This window comes from Rutidosis leptorrhynchoides, chromosome 10 (assembly GCF_046630445.1).
Source record: "Rutidosis leptorrhynchoides isolate AG116_Rl617_1_P2 chromosome 10, CSIRO_AGI_Rlap_v1, whole genome shotgun sequence".
NCBI lineage: Eukaryota > Viridiplantae > Streptophyta > Magnoliopsida > Asterales > Asteraceae > Rutidosis > Rutidosis leptorrhynchoides.
Window position 1 is genome coordinate 274,463,636 of NC_092342.1, and position 25,404 is coordinate 274,489,039.

The following is a 25,404-nucleotide window of genomic DNA, read 5'->3' on the forward strand; positions in this document are numbered from 1 at the left end:
TCAATGTTTATCGCAACATAAAGACACGGGAGAATTAAAAATATTATAATCCCAAGGGCGAAGTAGAAGAAAGCAGATTCCTCTGGTGGAAGTTAGAAAAAGAGAATGATTGTTGCGATAGTAAGGATGAGAACAAAGATCAGAACTGGATTAAGCATTTTCAGAATCTTTTGGATATATGAAACAAGAAGGAAAGTATAGGAATGATGAGAATAATGGAACGGAAGAGTATAATTTATAATGGGAATATCAAACAGAGTAATCGAGGCAGATCACCGTATTTAATTATAGAGATCTTAACCTTCTTATTCACTGAAGAATCAAATCTCTTAGATTTCGAAGATTTTCTTTAAATTCCTTGAATTCCGGAATTCTATCGCGACTACGTCAAAAGTTATGGAAATCTCCATTTCTTCATCTCGATCTTTTGTGATAGCTTCATTCATACGCTTCGAATAATCAAATCATTTATATTACTCAATAATGATAAAACTCTATTTATCAACTCATATTCGTCACGAAAAACATTCTTATTGTTAGCCATGACGACCTCACTCAAATTTCGGGACGAAATTTCTTTAACGGGTAGGTACTGTGATGACCCGGGAATTTCCGATCAAATTTAAACTTAATCTTCATACGAATTCGACACAATGACCAAAGTCTGCAATGTTGAGTCTTAAAATTTTTGAACTATTTACATGGATTTATTTAACCTTTGACTATTCTCGACGATTCACGAACAAATGTTTGTAACTAATGTGTATATCTGATTTCTGTACATAATATGTATATTAATATGTATATAAAAATGAAGTGTATAAAATATCCCATATATATTATTATATATATGTAATTATTAAATACTACATCATTAATAATATATGATATTAATACATTAAATATAGATACAAGTTAAATTAATTGTTATAGTAATATTATTATCATTTTCAATATTAATATCAAAGGTAGTATTATTAAAATAACATGTAAGTATGAAACTTGTAATATGTAGATTGTTATATCATTATTACTAATAATATTATTATCATTAAACATATAAATATTATTATAATTGAAATAGTATTATGAATATTATCATTAATTATGTTTGTTATCATCAAAGATTATTATTAAACTTATTATTTTTATTATCATATTATTATCTCTATCAATAAAATTATTATTAATAATATTAGTATTAGTATTATTAATTAGTAGTCATATTAATATATTTATATTTATCTGTATCAAAGGTTAAGAATGTGATATATATAAATATATACTGATATATAACCGATATATAAATATATTTACATTTATAAAATACTGAATTATATAAATATATATACATACAGATTTATATATATATACAGATATAACACAGCTGTTCCACCTCTATTATATTTTATTATATCTATTTTTTTTCTCCTGCTTTCTGTTTACTTGTGTGATGCTGTCGAACAAATCCAGGATACAAACAAGAACCTATCAATTTTTGTTACTGTTTAAATCAAGTAATCACTCACTTATACTATCTACTGAATTTAGCAAAAAAAATATCAAAACAGAAAAATAGCTGAACCCGTGTACTCCTCTGCTCATTCATCTTTTTAATCATATTTCAAAAACGAACCAATTTCCAATATGTAATAATGTAATCTTGTTGGGAATCATATGCTTGAACTTTCTGTAAGTTTTCATACCTTAATTTTTCCAATTGATTATAAATTTTAAAGTCAAACTTTTTACAAAAAAAGTCAACATTTGTTCTTGAATCAAATTCGAATTCATTTTTAAGTTTTAAGTTAAAAGAACGATTCCAACAGATTATAAGAGTGTTTAGAAACAAATTTTGTGTTGAAACAATTGTCCAATTATTTACAAAACTGGAAATCAAATTTTTTTTTAAAAACTGCAACGACGAGCAGTTTTATATATATATTTTTTTCAATTCAATTAATCATAAATTGATGATCCTATGAGAGATATTAAATACTAAAATCGTTTTTGTAATGGTTATTAAGAATTAAAGGGGTGTAGTCGATTTGAGTTTTGTGATTTGAGAAAAAGAAGAAGAAGATATAGGAGACAGGTATCGATCGGGTTATAAACTATTCGATGGGGGTTTAAAACAGATAAAACGGATCGGAGGAGTGGTGTTGGGTGTTTCAAGTTAAGCGGGAGGTCTTAGGTTCGAGCCCGGTTCACGACAATTCTTTTTAAATAAAGCTTTTAAGGGTATACCCAATTCCTTTTTATTTTTATTATTATTATTATTCTGATTATTATTATTATTATTGTTATGATTATTATTATTAGTTATTAAGATTATATTTATGATTATAAGTTTTATTGTTACTAGTGTTATTATTATTAAAGGTATTACTAATAATACTAGTATTCTCATTATAATTATTAGTATCACAATTATAATTATTATTATAAGTATTATACCTATTATTATTATTATTATTATTATTATTATTATTATTATTATTATTATTATTATTATTATTATTATTATTATTATTATTATTATTATTATTATTATTATTATTATTATGATTGATATTGTTATTGTTATGTATTATTAATTATTGATATTAATTCAAGTATTAGTGTTATTATTAATAATATTAGCATTATTATTATTATAAGTATTATTATCATTGTTAATATTATTGATTAATATTAGTTATTATTATTATTATCATTACTACTAATAAAAGTTATCACTTAATATTACTAACACAATTAAAAATTATAATTATGACTACTAATATTATCATTATCACTAGTATTATTATTAGGTAATAATATTATTAATACTATCAGTTGTATTGTTATAAGTAATATTAATAATATTAATCGTACGATTTTAGTATTATTATAAATATTATGATTATGATTAACATTGGAAATATTATTATAAAAATGATACGATTTATTAGTACTTTCATAAATATTAGTATTATTATCATTTTATATATATAGTAGAACTATTATTATTAACATAAGTAAATTATTAACGTTATTATCATTATTTTTATCTTTATTAATATTAACTTAGTATAATTAGAACTACGGTTTTGATAATCAAATGAAAAATATATACATAAATATATTTAACACATACAACATAACAAAGTATTTTTTTATAAAACGAATATATGAAATCTAAATATATTATTAATATAAAAATGATATAATTAATAAGTTATATATATATATATATATATATATATATATATATATATATATATATATATATATATATATATATATATATATAAACTTATTCAATCACGATTATGAGTATTGATAAATATACAAATGATATAGGTTCGTGAATCCGAGGCCAACCCTGCATTGTTCAATATCGTCATAAGTATTTTTACTACAAAATACAGTATTGTGAGTTTCATTTGCTCCCTTTTTAAATGCTTTTGCAATATATATTTTTGGGACTGAGAATACATGAGCTATTTTTATAACTGTTTTACGAAATAGACACAAGTAATTGAAACTACTGATGTGCGTAGAGGTGTATACTATTAAATACGATACAATTTTACACAAGTTATTTATTTATTTATAGAGTAGATATTACTAAACCTTTCTACAACACTTATAGGCAGTGTACCTAATCGTACAGTAGTGTAGTTTTTAGTAAGTCCGGTTCGTCCACAGGGAACTTTAGCCAAGTTTAACGCTATATTTTTTTTAAAACTATATTTGTAAAAATACAAAAATATATATAAGTAATATTATTATTATAAAAGGAGGTTTTTACCGTTTAATGACCGGTTTATCGATTTTAAAACTTTAGTCGCAGTTAAAACCTAATGTAAAATATTAAAAATAAATATAACTTAATTTAAAGCGTAAAGTAAATAACAATAATGAAATTGCAATAAATAAAAGTGCGATAAAATAAAATTGCGATAATTAAAGAGAACGATAATTAAAAGTGCAATTAAATAAAATGACAATAAATAAAAGTGCGATAATTAAAAGCGCAATTAAATATGAAAATAAAGGAATTATGCTTATTTAAACTTCCGTAATCATGATGTTTGACGTGTTGATTTTAGTTTATTCCCATGGGTTAATTGTCCTTTGTCCTGGATTATTTAATATGTCCGTCTGGTTTTTGTCCATAACAGTCCATCAGTCATAAATATAAAGTGCGAGTGTCCTCGTCAAATTATCCTTATATCTGAAGTCAAATATTCCAACTAATTGGGGACTTAAACTGTAACAAGATTTTAATACTTTGTTTAATAATTACATCAGGATATCAACTGCGTGTAACTCAAGGTTTTAATACTTTGTTAACAATTACACCAAGTGTCCTTGTATATAATTTGGCGCATGTTTTAATAATTCTAGTGACTATTAATCCATTCCCGTGTCCGGTTAAATGAACGATTATTCGTACATATAAATACCCCGCCCATCGTGTCCGATTGAGTGTATATGGTTATTTATAGGTATGTCCAATTGTAAATCTTTATATTAAAATTAACAAACTATCATTTAGTTAAACAAATATAAAGCCCATTAATAGCCCATAGTCTAATTTTCACAAGTGTCGTTCTTTTGTCCAAACCCCAATTATGGTACAAAGCCCAATTACCCAATTTTAATATTTTTAGCCCAACATCATGATTACTTCGGCTTAAATAAGCATAATAATAACTTAGCTACGAGACATTAATGAAAATAACATTAACATAACTTCCAGTGGTTAAAAATAGCGTAGCGTTACACGGACAGAGTTCCGACTTACAAGACCTTAAAACATTCGACTAACCCAACCTTATTATTATCACTAACTTAAAATTAAAATTACAAATTGAGATTACTAATTGGAGTGATACTTGGTACATGGGGTTTTTAAGAAAAAGAAAATAAAATAAATATATGTGTAAATAAAACATCCGAAAATGCTGAATTTATAGATTCTGACTTCACTGTAGACCTCCGCGAGTGCTGAGGTTTCCTTCACAAAAGTTCCGCGAGTGCGAAGGTATGGAATACAGCTCATCTCTTGATTTAAACGTGGGCTGCTGTATTTTTTTAATATATATATATATATATATAATATATAATTTATATAATTATATATATATATTATATTATATTCTTTTGCATAGTTGACTTGTAATTTTTGGTCCGTTACGTCGCGCATTGAAAGTTGACTTTGGTCCCGGTTCCAGATTTTCGAACATCCTTGCGTACAATTTAATAACTTGTACTTTGCGTTTCACGTCTTGTATTCTTGTAATTTTGCGACGTTTCTCACCAATAATTTGAACCACTTTGATTGTACTTTGTACTTTTGAGCTTTTTGGTTGTTTGCGTCTTCAATTCGTCGAATCTGTCTTTTGTCTTCACATTTTATTATTTAAACGAATATCACTTGTAAATAGAACAGTTGCAACTAAAAGCTTGTCTTTCTTGAGGGATAATGCTATGAAATATATGTTCATTTTTAGCATTATCAAATATTCCCACACTTGAGCGTTGCTTGTCCTCAAGCAATATAGTCTAAAAATACTAGAATCACTTCTTTATTCTTCACACTTTGTACATCAGTGATTTCTATACGGTGGTATAAACAATGGTAGTAACGATGTGGTTTACAGTCCCACATGACTATGAAAATTTAGATCTTTTATGAAATTGGATCTTTATGAAAACATTTGATATTTTGAAAATTAAATCTAGCTTTTACCCTAGATAAGTATTCCGGGATAACCCTTCACCGGTGTTTGCAAAATCTTTTTGTGGGTTTGGTGGGTTTCATATTTGAAAATTTTAGCTCAAAACTTGCGGTTTTGTGTCACACACTTGCTAACCGTGTATTAGGAAAGCAACACGTCCAGTATACTTGCTTCGTATCTTACCTTTCGGTAAACTACCGTCCGGTTGTAAAGGAAAGCATTGAACAAGCAACTGTTAAGGCAATGTCCCCTGACATGCTTTTAATTATGGTCTATAACGTGTCGGATGCAATTACTATCCTTGGTAGGAGCAATAGTAAAGATCACCCTATGATTTTTCGGTCTAGCACAAGGTCCTGTCTTCGACCATGCTATGCAACCACCGTTCTTACGATTGACACCCGATTTGGTTCAGGTGAACTAATGAATTCCAAGTGAATTCCTAGGATTTTACGTTCAATGGTAATGAACGCATTAAAAATAGGGTTTTCAGAAAACAAATCGGTTTTATTTTTGATCAAAATATTTTCTTGTTCAAGCTCGAGTTTAGATATCATCGAATTCCATGAGTTTGTAATTCTCAATCTTTAAGGTCAATCTCAAGGATTGAGTAATATCAGGCTTAAAAGCCGATTTTTAATCTTTTAGGAGATTATCCTTTCTGGGGGTCTGATTCATTAGTCTTATCAAGCTAATTTGCACGGCGCCCTCCCCATTTTACGAGACAGATCCTCTCATGGTTAGGATAAGTCTGACCACATGGCGACCCTGTTTAATGCTGAGGTCCGTGGATTTCCTGCTGATTTTAGAGATGACTTTTCTAGATTTTTCGTCAACCTACAGCTGGTCTGGACGACAACTTCTTGACCTAAATCAAGAAGTGCGTGTCTTTTTCGGAAGACTTTACTTTCTTTTAATGATGGAATTGATTCATCGTGTAGATCCATCTTTCTTACAGTAAATCGGGTAAAACTTTTTAGTTTAGTCCAAAGCAAAAGCATCTTCAGTTATTTGTAAAAAAATATGTGATATATGTTTTAAATAACTTGGTAAATTTTTCCCACACTTGGCTTTTATTTTCTTTTATTTGCCTTTTTATTGTCCTCTATTCCATTTTAAATGAATTCTAACATTTTGGTTTGTTTCTCAATTTATGTCCTTTCTGAGGTAACAATAATTTTGGTATTAACACCTAGTTTTATCATTCATAGATATGTATAAACATGATTTTGAGTTCATTTAATTGAAAATTTTGAAAAATTTTACTAGAATTGGGTAGTCAGTATATAAGACTAGGGCTGTTCTTTATTATCAGAGAGCACTGGATTCTAATACAACTACTGCGTTACTAGTATTTTTAATGGTAACCAAGTGTTTAAGTTAAAAATTTTAAAAATCCGAAAGAATTTAACCTCTTCCCACACTTAAGATCTTGCAATGCCCTCATTTACAAGAAATCAGTAACAATTTAAATTATTGAGGGTGATTAGCGTAGAAAAATGATTAAATTTTACCAAAGTTTCCAAACATATTGGCGTTTGTTTGCTGAATGATAAATGGTGCACATCATTTGTTCATTCCGTCTTGTTGTTACATCACATTTGTTTTTCATTTTGTCGTCAAATTAAAAAGCTTTTGCTGAACTTAATGCCAGTCTTTGAAAATACGCTGTTTTACCCAGTTTTGTACATGAGAAAAACTACAAACATATATATACATATTTTTAAAGTTGGGTATATCACCCCACATTCAAAAATTATTAAAAATCTAATAATAAAAGTTAGAAAATAAAAACTATTAAAATATCAAAAGAAATATTAAAAGTATAAAATTACAAGTTATCAAATAAATAAAAATAAAAATAAAAGAAATCAGGGTTGATAAGGCTGGTGCCAGTATGGATCCCATTCATAGCCGTATGTACTGTAGAATGCTTGAGCTGGGTCATATGTAGGGTACGGTGGTCGGGTCTGTATAGTCCAAGGAGGAAATACGGGCATTGGAGTCGCAATGTAAGTTGCATTTATGTGTGCATGATGACTCATAATTTGGTTTTGATGATACTGCTAATCTTGAAATGCTCGTTGTCTAGCCATTTCATACTCATGATGAGCTATAAAAAGTTGCATTTCTGTCATCTCATTCCCCCCTCCCGCGTTACCTTGCTGCTGATCTCTTTTGACCTGTGGGTGTGAGCCCTCATATGGTGCTGCAGCGTTATGTTTTTTCTTTAAAACCTTAGCACTATGATATACTTTTAAACCAATTGTATCACGGGGTTCCGGTGCTGCAATTATTAATCCCCCCCGATTTCTATCGACACCGAGATACTCAGCAATTAGGGTAACAAAGATACCACCTCCTATTATCCCATTAGGCCGTATAATCTTAACTATAGCTGATAAATAATAACCCACACAATAAGGTATACTCACAGCGCTTTGTGGGTCTTGAATACACATGAGATAAAATAAATCATTCTCATTTACTTTCTCTTTGTTCTTACCTCGCTGTGTAATCGAATTTGCTAAGAACCTATGGATTACTCTTAGCTCAGCTCTATCAATATCAGTATAAGAGTTATCCCCCCCCCACGAAATCGTGTATGCCTAGTCATTCTACTCCATACACCATTCATATCAAAATTCTCATCAATTCTCCTACCATTAAGTATCAACCCTTGACAATCAGTAGATGCCAACTCCTCAGGCGTATATATACACAAAGCCTGAGCCATGTCTAGTAGAGACATATGGCGCATCACTCCTCCTAATAAAAATCTAATAAAACTACGATCGATTAAGGTAGATACCCGATCATTTATTTCAATACTACACAATAACTCCACACACCATTCTCTATACACACGTCTACGTATATTAAACAAACATTCCCAATCAGTAAAAGTAGAATTACCTTACCTTTGTGTAAGTAATTCTCTGATTGGACCGGCTAATCCAACTGTTTCTAATGGTTCCCAATCTATGACTCTAGGTACTTCAACAACATTAGACTGAAGGGTGTGCAAGTTCCTCTGGTATTTTGGATAATCTATCCAATGTCGATCAAATCTTAAATTAGGATGTAAATCTGCCAATTCTATATTTGAATATGGAATGTATTGATGTGGTAGTTCGTGTCTATATAGGTCATTAATCTCCTGTTCTGCTGCATTCTCAGGAGGAGCATTGTGAGCCTGAGATGCGGATGAAGATTCACCCCTTTCAGTCTGCAAAATATATCAAATACAATTTTTGTGCATCCAAATATGCATTAGTGTTAGCAAAATCATAAATCAAAACAATTACAATGACATGTTTAATCTATATTAAACTTTATACACATTTTCATAATATTAACAATTCTACACTTTTACAAATGAACATATATGAGAATGTATACAATGATCTTTAGCTTTTATCTCAAATAACATGTCAAAATAATCATTACTAGCAATTAAACAAGTTCCAATTGGCATTCATTTCAATTAAATTGAGTTCATGCATTTTTGACTCAAAAAGTCCACTTTAATTTTTGAAAATCATGTTTAGGATCAAAGTTTTGATCATTTAGCAACCTAAACATGTTACACTACTCAATTTAGTATAAACTAACAACAAAATTCAGCCATAACCCGTTTATATCAAAAAGCCCCAATTTTGCTCAAGAACACAAACCCTAAATTACTCAAATATTGATGTTTAAGGCTTCTAATCATGTTAAATAGCATCAATCTAGGTTATACAAGCATAATATACGATCAATTTAAACACAATTACACTAGAAATCATCAAAATCAAATTAGGTATATTTTTGTTCAAGAACACTAATAACCCGAATTAAATGGTGTTTAGATGTAGAAATTACCGATTTTCTTGAGTAACTTCTTGGTAGCATCCTTCTCAACATGATTTTAGCAAAAAATTTGATGTTTATCGGTGAAAAATCGCGAATTTTGGAGTGATTTTGTGGGTTTTTTCGCAGAAAAATAAAAAAACTGGGTGTGGTGTGTTGAAACTGGTCTGGTCGACCAGTTATCTAGTCTGAGTTTTGCACCCTCCGCGAGTGCGGATGTGGGTACCCACAAAGTACCGCGAGTGCCTTTTTTTTTTTTAATATAAAACCTTTAATAATAAAACAATTTATGGAGTAATTTAAAATTTTGTTTTCCTTTTTTATTTAGGACGAGGTTGTTTTGGTACGTTGACCTAGTCCATCCCTCGACAAAATTTTAAAATTTTGTCATTTTAAAACGTTGTTTTAAAAGCAAAGATTTTTTTTGGGTTTTTTTAATGTTTTTGGCGTACTTTAAGTCAATAAGATTAAAAATAATGATAATAAAAGTTCTCGTCCCTCCCTTGGGTAGAGCAATTTCGGTTCAACGACCTAGTCTTCAACTCACGACGAATTTTAAAAATCATATTTTTAACTTAACAAAATAAAGTACATTTTTGTTTTTAAATTCACACCAAACTTCAATTTAAAAATGCATAACTTTAAAAATTCATATTAATAAAATTTAAAAATTCACACTAAACTTATATTATATTTTTAGTTTTATACATACAAACTTATATTAAAAATATTAATTTTCCAAATATTTACAAACTTAAATATATTGATTTTAAAAAGTTTAAAATATCAATTTAATATTTATATATTAATTTTAAAAACAAAGTAAAAATAAAATTAAAATTTTTTTTGGCTTTTAACCCACTTTAATCAATCAAATATTATCAAAAATATGTGCCCCTCTTTTCGGTAAAGTAATTTTGGTTTCATAACCTAGTTTAACTCATGACGAATTTTTGAAATATTTTGGGTTGATTGATTAAAGATATTTATACCTTAAGAATAAACGGTAAATTTCGCAGTGATGTAATAAATTTTTGTATGATATCAATAATTTCGGTCGCAAGACCTAATTTTATCGAATACCAATTTAATACTTTATAGCGAACAAATTAGCGTTTATTATCAAAAGGTTAAAAATAAAAATAAAAATAAAAACTGTACATACTTACCTGTGAGATAGATTTCTTAGTGATATGCTCTAGCCCAATCATAAGATAGTCGGACTAATTGGTTTTCCATAGCTACATATGCGTAACCTCGAGCATTCAACGTTTTTTCTTCTAAACATATGAACGGTCCATCTCTGCATAAAGTAACAAATTCGGTGTTTGAATAGGTTTGATTATTTGAACATTTACCTTCGTGTGACCATTTTCCGCATTTGTGACATCTTTCAAGGTGTCGTGCTCTTCTTTTCGCTGTGGATTTTGATTTTCCTTTACCAAATTGTAACTTATTATTTTCGTTCCTGGATTCTTTTCTTACTCCGTCTAATTTGCCTCTGATTAATGATACTATTTCACTTGGAAGGGTGTCATTATTATGCTTAGTGATCAAAGCGTGTACCATTAGACCATGGTTTAGTTCACAGGAAGTCTTCATTTCGTAAAAACCTAAAAAAAATAAAAATTCAGAATGGGGGGAGAAGACTAGTTCTTTAGGGTCTGCTAGGGAAAGACCATTCGGGTTTCATTTTCGAGAACTACACGAAAACAGAACATCTAACTTTAACAGAAATACATATTATCCTTTAAAGATTTGATTCTCCCCACACTTAGTTAGCTGTGGTGTCGAAATTGTGATTAACTTCATTGTCAACTTCCATCGGACTATCTATATAATGTTTAACTCTGTGACCATTAACCTTAAATTCAATCCCATTTGAATTTATTAATTCTATTGTTCCGTATGGTAAAACTCTTTTGACTATAAATGGTCCAGACCATCTTGATTTCAATTTTCCAGGAAATAGCTTGAATCGTGAATTGAAAAGAAGAACTCTGTCTCCTTCTTTAAATTCTTTTGAACTTCTGATTCTTTTATCATGCCATTTCTTCGTTCTTTCCTTATAGATTAACGAATTTTCATATGCTTCATGTCTTAATTCTTCTAATTCGTTTAATTGACTTAACCGTAGACGTCCAGCTTCATGTAAATCAAGATTACATGTCTTTAAAGCCCAAAATGCTTTGTGTTCAATTTCTACTGGAAGATGACATGCTTTTCCGTAAACGAGTTTAAAAGGTGTGGTTCCAATTGGAGTTTTGTAGACTGTTCTAAAAGCCCAGAGTGCATCCTCCAATTTCATGGACCATTCCTTCGGATTTGATCCTACGGTTTTCTCTAGAATACGTTTTAAAGCTCGGTTGGTATTTTCAACTTGTCCACTTGTTTGTGGATGATAAGCGGTGGAGATTTTATGAGTTACTCCATATCTTTTGAGAACTTTCTCAAGTTGATTATTACAGAAATGAGTTCCCCGATCACTTATTAAAGCTTTCGGTGTTCCAAACCTTGCAAAAAGATGTTTTAAAAAGTTGACTACAACTCGTGCATCGTTAGTTGGGAGAGCTTGTGCTTCCGCCCATTTAGATACATAATCAATGGCAACGAGAATGTATAGATTATTATGAGATTTTGGAAATGGACCCATAAAGTCAATACCCCAAATGTCAAATACTTCACATACTTGAATGACATTTTGTGGCATTTCATCACGTTGACTTATTTTTCCGGCCCTTTGACATGCATCACAGGATTTGCAAAGAAGGTGTGCGTCTTTGTAAATTGTAGGCCAATAGAATCCAGCATCGTAAACTTTTCTTGCTGTTAGTTGAGGCCCATAATGCCCTCCTGTTGGTCCTGTGTGACAATGGTTTAAGATTTTACTAGCTTCATCTCCGAATACACATCGGCGTATTATTCCATCGGGATAACTTTTAAACAAATGTGGATCTTCCCAGAAATAGTGTTTTATATCACTAAAGAATTTCTTTCGTTTTTGGTACGATAATCCTTTTTCAAGGAATCCACATACTAAGTAGTTTGCATAGTCTGCAAACCATGGAATTTCATTATAATCTATCTTCAATTGATATTCATCAGGAAAGTTGTCTTGTATGGCTGATTCATTTAGAACTTCTAATTCGGGATTTTCAAGACGAGAAAGATGATCAGCGGCGAGATTTTCTGCTCCCTTTTATCTCGGATTTCAATATCAAACTCTTGTAAGAGTAAGATCCAACGGATTAATCGTGGTTTGGCATCTTGTTTCGAAAATAGGTATCTAAGTGCAGAATGGTCGGTATAAACCACCATTTTAGCTAGAACGAGATATGAACGAAATTTGTCAAAAGCAAAGACAATAGCAAGGAGTTCTTTTTCAGTAGTTGTGTAATTTGTTTGTGCTCCTTGTAATGTCTTACTAGCATAATATATAGGTTAAAATCGTTTTTCAATCCTTTGTCCTAAAACGGATCCCATTGCAAAATCACTTGCATTGCACATAAGTTCAAACGGTAGATTCCAATTTGGAGTTATCATGATCGGCGCATTAGTGAGTTTTTCTTTAAGTATATTAAAAGATTTGATACATTCATCTGAAAAAATGAATGGAGCATCCTTTTCTAGGAGTTTATTCATAGGAGTGGCAATTTTAGAAAAATCTTTTATGCAACATCGGTAAAAATCGGCATGCCCTAGAAAACTCCTAACTCCTCTAACATTGGTGGGATGTGGAAGTTTAGCAATTACATCTACTTTAGCTCTATCCACTTCAATTCCTTCCTTTGAAATTTTATGACCAAGAATGATGCCTTCTTTAACCATGAAATGGCATTTCTCCCAATTAAGAACTAGATTTGATTGTTCGCATCTAATAAGCATTCGTTCAAGATTAACTAGACATGTTTCAAAAGTATCACCGAAGACTGAAAAGTCATCCATGAAAACTTCCATGCATTCTTCTATCATGTCGTGAAAAATCGCTATCATGCACCTTTGAAAGGTTGCAGGGGCGTTGCAAAGTCCAAATGGCATGCGTTTGTAAGCAAAAGTACCATAAGGGCACGTGAACGTGGTTTTCTCTTGGTCCTCGGGTGCTATTGGAATTTGAAAATATCCGGAAAAACCATCAAGAAAACAATAGTAACTATTTCCTGCTAATCTTTCCAACATTTGATCAATGAAAGGTAAGGGAAAGTGATATTTTCTGGTGGCGTCATTTAATTTTCTATAATCAATACAAACACACCATCCTGTTACAGTCCTAGTAGGAATAAGCTCATTTTTTTCATTTGTAATGACAGTCATGCCACCTTTCTTAGGCACGCATTGAACTGGGCTTACCCATGGACTATCAGAAATTGAATAAATTAAACCTGCATCAAGCAGTTTAATAATTTCTTTCTTAACAACATCTTGCATATTAGGATTTAGTCTTCGTTGGCGTTGCACATGTATTAGAATGATAACCTACTATAAGAAACAAAGATTTCTTGAGGTTGGATGATCACCTTACAAGATTGGAAGTGAGCTAGCAAACTTGAAAGTATTCTTGATTTTATGTAACTAGAACTTGTAGAATTTATGAAGAACACTTAGAACTTGAAGTTAGAACTTGAGAGAGATCAATTAGATGAAGAAAATTGAAGAATGAAAGTGTTTGTAGGTGTTTTTGGTCGTTGGTGTATGGATTAGATATAAAGGATATGTAATTTTGTTTTCATGTAAATAAGTCATGAATGATTACTCATATTTTTGTAATTTTATGAGATATTTCATGCTAGTTGCCAAATGATGGTTCCCACATGTGTTAGGTGACTCACATGGGCTGCTAAGAGCTGATCATTGGAGTGTATATACCAATAGTACATACATCTAAAAGCTGTGTATTGTACGAGTACGAATACGGGTGCATACGAGTAGAATTGTTGATGAAACTGAACGAGGATGTAATTGTAAGAATTTTTGTTAAGTAGAAGTATTTTGATAAGTGTCTTGAAGTCTTTCAAAAGTGTATGAATACATATTAAAACACTATATGTATATACATTTTAACTGAGTCATTATAGTCGTTACATGTAAGTGTTGTTTTGAAACCTTTAGGTTAACGATCTTGTTAAATGTTGTTAACCCAATGTTTATAATATCAAATGAGATTTTAAATTATTATATTATCATGATATTATGATGTACAAATATCTCTTAATATGATATATATACATTAAATGTCGTTACAACGATAATCGTTACATATATGTCTCGTTTCAAAATCATTAAGTTAGTAGTCTTGTTTTTACATATGTAGTTCATTGTTAATATACTTAATGATATGTTTACTTATCATAATATCATGTTAACTATATATATAACCATATATATGTCATCATATAGTTTTTACAAGTTTTAACGTTCGTGAATCACCGGTCAACTTGGGTGGTCAATTGTCTATATGAAACCTATTTCAATTAATCAAGTCTTAACAAGTTTGATTGCTTAACATGTTGGAAACACTTAATCATGTAAATAACAATTTCATTTAATATATATATAAACATGGAAAAGTTAGGGTCACTACAACGTAGGTGCGTCGAGCTGATAAATGACTATGATTGTGAGATTCGCTATCATCCCGGGAAAGCGAATGTAGTGGCCGACGCTCTAAGCAGAAAGGAACGAGAGCTAATTCGAGTACAAGGGATGAACATAAAAATTCGCATGAATCTCAACTCACAAATCAAAGAGGCTCAACGAGAAGCTCTTACTAAGGAAAACATAGGTAATGAAATAATGAAGAAGTATGAGAAGCAACTTGTTATACGGGAAGACGGAATTCGATATTTTGCAAAACGTATTTGGGTACCAAAGTTGGGTGGATTAAGGAAGTTGATATTGAACGAGGCACATAAGACAAGATACTCAATACATCATGGAGTTGGAAAGATGTATCAAGATCTTAAGACGCATTATTGGTGGCCTAATTTAAAGACAGACGTTGCAACATATGTCGGGGAATGTTTAACTTGTTCCAAAGTCAAAGCAGAACACCAGAAGCCGTCAGGGTTACTTTAACAACCAGAAATCCCAGAATAGAAGTGGGACGGTATTACCATGGATTTTATCACAAAGTTACCCAAGACTGCATGTGGTTATGACACCATTTGGGTAATAGTTGATCGTCTCACCAAATCTGCACATTTCTTGCCTATAAAAGAAACGGATAGAATGGAGAAACTATTACGATTATACATAAAGGAAATTGTTTCAAGGCATGGAATACCTATTTCCATTATATCCGATCGTGAGAGTAGATTTACATCAAAGTTCTGGCAATCACTAAAGGAGGCCCTGGGAACTCGTTTAGATATGAGCACCGCATATCATCCTCAAACTGACGGGCAGAGTGAAAGAACAATTCAGACTCTTGAAGACATGCCCAGGGCATGTGTGATCGATTTTGGAAACGGATGGGATAAATATCTACCGTTAGCAGAATTCTCGTATAATAATAGTTATCATGCGAGCATTAAAGCTGCACCATTTGAAGCACTGTATGGAAGGAAGTATAGAACCCCTATCTATTGGAATGAAGTAGGAGATCGACAATTAACTGGTCCCGAGATCATACACGAAACTACTGAGAAGATAGTACAAATCAAGGAGAGATTGAAAACAGCCCGTAGTCGCCAAAAGAGCTACGCCGATGTCCGAAGGAAACCATTAGAGTTTCAGATCGGTGACATGGTTATGCTAAAGGTGTCACCTTAGAAACATGTAATACCTTTCGGCAAAAGGGGTAAACTGAACCCAAGGTATGTAGGCCCGTTCAAGATCATCGAACGCATTGGACCGGTAGCTTATCGACTTGAGTTACCACAACAACTCACCGGAGTACATAATACGTTTCACGTTTCAAACCTTAAGAAGTGTCTTGCAAAGGAAGACCTCACCATTCCTCTTGAAGAAATCCAAGTTAACGAGAAACTACAGTTCATAGAAGAACTAGTCGAAATCATGGACCGTGAAGTTAAACAGCTCAAACAGAGCAACATACCAATCATTAAGGTTTGTTGGAATGCTCGAAGGGGTCCCGAGTTTACTTGGGAATGAGAGGATCAGATGAAACAAAAGTACCCACATTTGTTTCCCGAGAACGCAAAATAGGTACAACTTTAAAATTTCGGGACGAAATTTATTTAACGGGTAGGTACTGTAACGACCCGGATTTTTCCGATCAATTTATACATATGAGATTAATATTTACATAAATTAAACATTACCAACATGATAAGCAATCCAAATTGTTGAGTCTTATGTTTTTGAAAAGAGTTTTACACAACGTTTGACCGTCCAATTTGACCGATGATATCACGAACTATATAACATACGATAATTATACGATTGTGTACATATATGTATTTATACATATTTAACATGATCTAAGGATGGTTTAACATATCATTGTGTTCTAATAACAATGAGTTATAAGTATACTTTGAGACTACTAACTTAAGTTTTCAAAACGGTAACTATACGTAACGTTCTTTGACATATATACCTATAATCTATAATGCTTATACAAGTATCGTATAAATACGTATTTAATCACTTTTAAAGGACTTAAATACATAAAACAACATAAGTATATTCACAAAAGATAGTTATATTTGAATTCTCGTTCCATTTCCTCAAGATTTCTACAAGTATACTTAGGGTATATGTACCCGTATTATACGCAGCTTCTAGATGTATTTACGATTGATAAATACCAATTATTAGACCTCAATTATCTGCTCTTATCAGCCATTGTTAGTCAACAACATGTGGGATCAATTAGGAAGACTTATGAGCTAAAAAACAAACTTAAGGATTTTTTTTCTATATAACAAGTAAATTCGTTTTTATGATTTCACCCCATTTTTCTATTCCATTTTCTCATACTTACACTTCAAATTCTCTCTCAAAATACTCCTAACATCATACTTGATCATCTCCAAGCATTTTCACCATCTTTTAGCTCCATAATCAAGGTAAAACTATGTTTAAACTTTGATTCAATTCATGTAAGTTATTTATCTTAAATCAAGATATAAACTTACTTACAACCTTTGTTTCTTTTCATGATTTCACTTCTTAATCTTCCAAGTCATCAAGAACAAGTTCATATCTTGTTTATTCAGTAACTTTCTTCATCATACTTGAGGTATAACCTTTGTTCATCATCTTGTTCAATTATAACTATCTTATTAAGAATATACATATCATAACAACAAGAACATAGTTTGAATGATTTCAAACTTGTTCGCAAACTAAATAGATCCTTCTAACTTGACTTTTAAAACACTTCAAGACCTGTAATATATCATAATGATATGCTAACTTAACAAGATACAACTTGATTTTACAAAGAACACCTTAAAACTGAATCTACATCGTTGGAGTGCAACCGGGGGCTGTTTTGGGTTGGATAATTAAAAACCATCTTAAACTTTGAATTGGAAGTTTATATTCTGGAAAAATGATATTTCTTATGAATATGTTAATATATAAAAATCCTATGGTGTAACTCAAAGTGTAAGTATTTTTGTAAAAATGATCATCTAGGTGTTGTTTTTACAACGAAAATGATCACTTTCATAAGATTCACCAAATTTTGACCTATAACCTGTGATTTCGAATACAAACTAAGGTATTTAAAGTTCATATTCATAAATAATGGCTCGATCCAAGGAAGTGGCAAGTTGAACCAACAAAAATGGAGTTGTATTGAAGAAACTGCAGCTAAAACAAAATTGGGTATCCGAAGCTAGTTTAGCTACGAAATTAATTGGAGTAAAACTAAACTAATCATGTCTTTGCTAATTAATATGATATTTTATATATATTTACTTATGATTTGATTTTATATATTTCAGGACCACCCGTAAACAACACGAGAGGATTAATTATAAGACCTCATGATTGTACGCAACACGTCATTTGACAACACGGTACTTTATGTACGCAACACGTCATTTGACAACATGGTACCATGGGTCGAGATTAACTCCAATCAATATGAATACGATGGGGTCTTTATTTATTTTATTGAGCAACTAATTGTGGACCACTAACATCGGACTGCTAACTACGGACTAATAGATATTAAAAGTATTATAAGTATATATGAAACGATTATTTGAAAAGAAAATAAGTTGATATATTATATATGATATCTATCGGAGACCAAGTCGTGTTAAATATCTTCAAGGCAAAAGTGAGTATATAGTCCCACTTTTAAACTCTAAATATTTCAGGATGAGAATACATGCATTTTATGATTTACGTTATGGACACAAGTGATAAAAAATATATATTCTACGTTGAGTTGTACCACTGGCATACTTTTCTGTAACTTGGTAACTACTATTTACATGCGGTATTGTAAACGCGAATCCTGTTGATAGATCTATCGGGCCTGACAACCCCAACCGGACTGGACGACCAGTATTTAACGGTTGCATAGTACTTCGTTTCGGTAACTATACTTGGTACGGTGTAGTGAGATTTCATAATAAAGGGAATATGCGACGTTGATTAAATGTTAAGTATGGTTATCAAGTGCTCAACCACTTAGAATATTTTTATTAAAACGTTTGTGTATATGAAATCTTGTGGTCTATATTTATATCGCTGCTAGCATTAAACCTATATCTCACCAACTTTATGTTGACGTTTTAAGCATGTTTATTCTCAGGTGATAATTAAAAGCTTCCGCTGCATTATGCCGAATTTAAGCAAGATTTGGAGTATGCATATTTGTGTCAAAAATAAAACTGCATATCGGAAGATTTGTAATGTGAAATATGTTGGAAATCGTACTGTTATTATCAAATGTAAAGTTTGTAATACTAAGATTATCGCTAAACGATAATCATTATTATGTTGTTTAAGTCTTTGGTTATAATAAAGTTTATGGTTTGTATCATAAAAACGTATGCAGATTTTTTTTTAAAAATGTCACATATAGAGGTCAATACCTCGCAATGACACCAATGAATACGTGACGTTTATATTCGATATGGACGGGACGTCTCAGTTCATCCTAAACTCCTCTTATTTTAAATAAAGTACAGATCCTATTAAAGGTTCGGAGATGTTCGTTTGGATCTTCCTTCGACGCACCACTAAATTAGCATTGATTAGTTACCATGTGTAGAATTTGTCCTTTGATTTCATAATCTGGCGCATTAATGTCTGGTTGAGTAATTGCATGACCTTGGCTAGTGCGTTTAGCTCTCATTCGGTCTTCCATACTTAGAGGTTCCAGATTTTCCATTATTGAATTTGTTGAATCTGAATCACTAAGGGATTCTGATTTAATGGTTTCTTCCTCGACAATCTCTGAATGAGTGATTTGTGGTTTAGGAGGAATGATTAGTGGTTCAGGATCTCTTAATTGTCCCTGAATATCCTCCGGATTCTCAATTGTGAGGTCGGGTTCAAAAAATGGATTATCGGAAATTTGAATTGGAGTACTTGGTTGACTAGATGACGATTCTAAAGAAAAATCAACGGCGACAATATTGGCTAGATGTCTTGATCGAGTTACAGGTGGTGAACATATGAAAGGTGGTGAACGTTTTGCTCGGTGCATTCACTGAATGTCCTATTAGTTATAAAAGATAAAAATTATATAAGTTATCAAATTAATAGACTTTTCTGATTTTGCCCACGTTTCGAATAGCCAATAGATGCAGCAGGTAGCCAGGACCCTTTAAATCGGAAGCCCACAACTCGCCACTAACAAATCCAACTATTACTACGAACCAGAAAATTTTGGATGTCTATCAATTTAACCGCTTAAAATAATTTTTCTTCGAGGTTTAAAGAAATTTTAGAGAAGAAATATAAAATTCTATGCCCTAAAAACTAGAGCGTCGAGAAATAAGAAAGAAAAAGAGCGCGTCGAAAAACGTCGAAAAATAAAAGGTTGAAAAACAATAAAAAGAAAGTAGCGCGTTGAAACTTAAAAGTCTAAAAACTAAGAATTAAAAGTTGCGTCTAAAAGTATTAAAGCTTAAAAGGAATACTATATTCAAAACGGCAATAACTTAAAAAGTACTAAAATTTATTAAATATTAAAGAGATAAGCGACGTCGTAAAATTCTAGAGCATCTAAATCTTAGTCTAAAAAAAAGTACTTAAGGGATTTTACGGCAAAGCCTAAATATCTAGAAATAAAAATAACTACGGCAAAATACTAAGTTACGAACTAATTACGAACGAAAAATTATAAAATTACGCTTTAACGAATAAAAAAATACAAAATATAAAAATAGGCTTAAAGTAATAAAAATACAATTTTTTTATAAAAATATTATTTTTATATTATTATTTTATAAAAGTATTAATTTATATATTTAATAAAACTAATTATAACATAAATTACAAATTAAAACTAAAAACTAAACTAATTAATATTATAATTAACCCTAATTAGGGTTTATAATAATAATAATTATTAATACTCCGTAATTAATGCTGTACCAGGATCAGATATGGCGTGTCAGAGCAGCTCATGCGACCGCATGAGTTGTAGTGCTTCTATCCATGTGATCGAATGGATCCAAAAACCAGGCCAGAATGTTGGGCTTCGACGGTTTTGGCCCAATTACACTTTTAATTATTATTATTTTTTTTCTGTTTTTAATAAAATAAAAATAAAATAACTTAAATAAAACTTATAAATAAAAAAATAATTTACTTATTAGTTTTTATAACTTTTAACAATAAAAATATAAACTTTTTAATTTAAACACTTAAAAATATAGAAATATATTTTTCTTTTTATGTTTTTAAATTTTTATATTTAAAACTTTTTATATTTTTACAAAAATAGATTAAAAGCTAAATATATATATTTTTATAGCGTTTCGCTTTCGACGTTGTTGAAGTTCCCCGGCAGCGGCGCCAAAAATACTTGATGTTAAAGCGAAGGGGTACAAAATAGTTATATTTTTATTGCAAAATAGTATTAAATACGATACAATTTTATACAAGTTATTTATTTATTTATAGAGTGGATATACCTAAACTTTGCAACAACACTTATAGGTAGTGTACCTAATCCTACAGTGGTGTAGTTTTTAGTAAGTCCGGTTCATTCCACCAGGAGCTAGCCAAGTTTAACGCTATATTTTTAAAACTATATTTGTAAATATATAAATATATATATAAGTAGTATTATTATTATAAAAGGGAGTTTTTACCGTTTAATGACCGGTTTGTCGATTTTAAAACTTAAGTCGCAGTTAAAACCTAATGTAAAATATTAAAAATAAATATAAGACTTAATTTAAAGCGTAAAGTAAATAACGATAATAAAATTGTGATAATTAAAAATGCGATAAATAAATTGACAGTAAATAAAAGTTGCGATAATTAAAAAGTATGATAATAAAAAGTGCGATAAATATGAAATAAAGGAATTATGCTTATTTAAACTTCCATAATCATGATGTTTGACGTGTTGATTTTAATTTATTACCATGGGTTAATTGTCCTTTGTCCTGGATTATTCGATATATCCATACGGTTTTGTCCATAATAGTCCATCAGTCATAAATATAAAGTGCGAGAGTCTTCGTCAAATTATCCTTATACCCGAAGTCAAATATTCCAACTAATTGGGGATTCAAATTGTAACAAGGTCTTAATACTTTGTGTCATAACCCGTCCTAAACCATAAGGACAAATATAATAACATATGATTTCATCGCGAGGTATTGACCTCTATATGCGACATTTTTCAAAGAAAACTGCATTCGTTTTTACAATACAAACCATAACTTTTATTAAAATACAAGGTTTAAACAACATAATAATGATTATCGTTTAGCGATAATCTTAGCCTTACAAACATTACATGTGATGATAACAATACGATTTCCAACATATTTTACATTACAAATCCTCTGATATGCAGTTTTATTTTTGACACAAATATGCATACTCCAGATCTTGCTTAAATTCAACATGATGCAGCGGAAGCTTTTAGTTATCACCTGAGAATAAACATGCTTAAAACGTCAACATAAAGTTGGTGAGATATAGGTTTAATGCCGGCAGCGTTATAAATATAGACCACAAGATTTCATATATAAACGTTTTAATAAAAATATTCTAAGTTGTTGAGCACTTGATAACCATACTTAACATTTAATCAACGTCGCATATTCCCTTTATTATGAAATCTTACTACACCGTACCAAGTGTAGTCACCGAAACGAAGTACTGTGCAACCGTTGAATACTGGTCGTCCATTCCGGTTGGGGTTGTCAGGCCCGATAGATCTATCAACAGGATTCGCGTTTACAATACCGCATGTAAATAGTAGTTACCAAGTTACAGGGAGATATGCCAGTGGTACAACTCAACGTAGAATATATGTTTTTAATCACTTGTGTCCATAACGTAAATCATAAAATGCATGTATTCTCATCCCGAAATATTTAGAGTTTAAAAGTGGGACTATATACTCACTTTTGCTTTGAAGATATTTAACACGACTTGGTCTCCGATAGATATCACGAACCTAACCATATATATAATATATCAACATATTTTCTTTTCAAGTAATCGTTACATATATATATATATATACTTATAATACTTTTAATATTTATTAGTCCGTAGTTAGCAGTCCGATGTTAGTGATCCACAATTAGTTGCTCAAATAAATAAAGACCCCATCGTATTTGTATTGATCAAAATTAATCTCGACCCATGGTACCATGTTGTCAAATGACGTGTTGTGTACATAAAGTACCGTGTTGTCAAATGACGTGCTGCGTACAATCATGAGGTCTTATGATTAATCTTCTCGTGTTGTTTACGGGTGGTCCTGAAATATATAAAATCAAATCATAAGTAATTATATATAAAATATCATATTAATTAGAAAAGATATGATTAATTTACTTTTTCTCCAAATATTTTCGTAGCTAAACTAGCTTCGGATACCCAATCTTGTTTTAGTCGTAGTTTCTTCATTACAATTCCGTTTTTGTTGGTTCAACTTGCCGCTTCCTTGGATCGAGTCAAATTTTAAGAATATGAACTGTAAATACCTTGGTTTACATTCGGAATCACAGGTTATAGTTCAAACTTTAGGTGAATCTTATGAAAGTAATCATTTTTGTCATAAAAACAATATTTAGATAAAAATATTTACACTTTGAGTTAAACCATGAAATTTTTATGTGTTAACATATTCATAAGAAATATCATTTTTCCAAGATATGAACTTCCAATTCAATGTTTAAAATGGTTTTTAATTATCCAACTCAAAACAGCCCCCGGTTGCACTCCGACGACGTAGATTCAGTTTTAAGGTGTTCTTTGTAAAAACAAGTTGTATCTTGTTAAGTTAGCATATCATTATGATATATTACAGGTCTTGAAGTGTTTTAAAAGTTAAGTTAGAAGGATCTATTTAGTTTGCGAACAAGTTTGAAATCATTCAAACTATGTTCTTGTTGTTAAAATTTTACAACACAAAATAAGATAGCTATATGAATATGAACTGAATAAAATTATGAACAAGGTTACTACCTCAAGTTACTTGGAAAAAGTTACTGCAAAAGATAAGAAAAATCCTAGAACCAAAAGAGTAGTGGAGTTTGATCAAAAGGTTGGAAGTAAACTTGTATAGTTGGAAGGATTATTGAAGTGTTCTTGAAAGGAATTTCTTATGATGATTAAGGCTTGTTTTTGAAGCTAGATCTTCATGATAACTTGCTGAATTGATGTAGGTTTCTTATGGCTTGGAAGTAGGTGAATTAGAGAGTAATTTAGGAGTAAGAATGGTGAGCTAAACATGGTATGGTGATGGCCATATAAAACGTGAAAATGGGGGAGACAAAACAAAATTTTAGTTTGTTATTTTGTGTAATTAGTCATGCTTACTTCCAATTTCTAATTACCTCATATCTAGGGCAGTAATATAGTTGATTTAGATGTTGATTTGATGTGTATATACCAATAGTAAATACGTATAGAAGCTGGGTAGGATACGGGTACATATACCCTTGATATACGTATAGAAATCTTGAGAAAACGGAACGAGGATTCAAATATAGCTATCTTTTGTAAATATACTTATATTGTTTTATGTATAAAAGCCCTTTAAAAGTGATTAAATACATATCTATACGATACATGTATAAGCATTATAAGTTTTAAGTATTTATGTCAAAGAACGTTACGTATAGTTATCGTTTTAAAAACTTAAGTTAGTAGTTTCAAAGTATACTTATATCTCATTGTTATTAGTACACAATGAGATGTTAAACCATCCTTATATCATGTTAAATATATATAAATACATATATATACACAAACGTATAATTATCGTATGTTATATAGTTCGTGATATCATCGGTCAAATTGGACGGTCAAACGTTGTGTAAAACTCTTTTCAAAAACATAAGTCTCAACAATTTAGATTGCTTATCATGTTGGTAAGGTTTAATTTATGTAAATATTATTCTTATAAGTATAGAACGATCGGAAAAATCCGGGTCATTACACTTTGTTTAATGAATACACCAGGTTATCGACTGCGTGTAGTCCAAGGTTTTACTACTTTGTTAACAATTACACCAATTACCCTTGAATGTAATCCACCCCTGTTTTAATGAGTCTATTGATTATTAATCCATTCCCGTGTCCGGTAAAATGAACGATAATTCGTATTTATAGATATCCCGCCCACCGTACCCGATTAAGCGTATGTGGTTATATATATATACGTCAAGTTGTAATCTTTATATTA